Source organism: Palaemon carinicauda, chromosome 16 (assembly GCF_036898095.1).
Source record: "Palaemon carinicauda isolate YSFRI2023 chromosome 16, ASM3689809v2, whole genome shotgun sequence".
NCBI lineage: Eukaryota > Metazoa > Arthropoda > Malacostraca > Decapoda > Palaemonidae > Palaemon > Palaemon carinicauda.
The window spans coordinates 52692095-52693037 of NC_090740.1; positions in this window are offsets into that span (position 1 = coordinate 52692095).

Below are 943 nucleotides of genomic sequence, written 5' to 3' on the forward strand. Positions count from 1 at the left end.
GATACAGTCGGAGCGCCGTGTTGCCGGCCCTGCCGACAGCATACAGGCAACAGAACCTATAGCTACAGTCCAAGGGAGGACTGAGAACCTCGGGGACAGAAGGGACTAACCACTCACAGCCGTCATGGGCGCCACTGCAGTCAAGGCCGGCAACTGGTGACAGTCCATGATTGTCGGCAGCCATCTTGGTTGCCGGCCAGGCCGGCAAAAGGCTATCATGCAGACAACCGCCGACAACGTCGGCAGTCACCGACAACGTCAGCAAACGCCGGCAATGTCGGCAGCTGCCGACAGTCCATGACTGTCGGCAGCCATCTTGGTTGTGGGCCAGGCCGGCAAAAAGAGCTATCATGCTGACAACCGCTGGCCACGTCGGCAGCCGCCGACAACGTCGGTAGCCGCCGGAAAAGTCGGCAGCTGCCGACAGTCCATGACTGTCGGCAGGACTGTCGGCAGCCATCTTGGTTGTCGGCCAGGCCGGCAATGTCGGCCAAGCCGGCAATGTCGGCCAGGCCGGCAGGCTGCAGTATGCCCTGCTGTCAGCCAGGATGAGAGAGGTAGTCTGGCTGCATCCAGCACTCTACCGTTAAGGAAATAATGCAGGATGTCAGCCTCAAAGGCAGTGGATAAACCGTTAAAAAGGGGTGAGGGGAAGGGGAAAAGGGTCCTGTAACAATTGTGAAAGGAACTGTCAAACTTGACAGTCCTAACACCTATAAAAGGAACTCTGTTTCTGTATGGTATCGACAGAATCCGGGTGCTAGGAGAGACTCAGTTCTCCAACCCAGAGACTGCCGACACAGTTAAGGGGGGGCGACACTGCGCCTCCTCCCTCAAAGAGAAACAGGATTCCAGTGCCACGTTATCTTAGGCTAAAAGGGGGTTACTTTCAGCCCAAGCAACTGTGGCACAGGACAAGTCTTTAGTCGCAAGGAGAAATAGT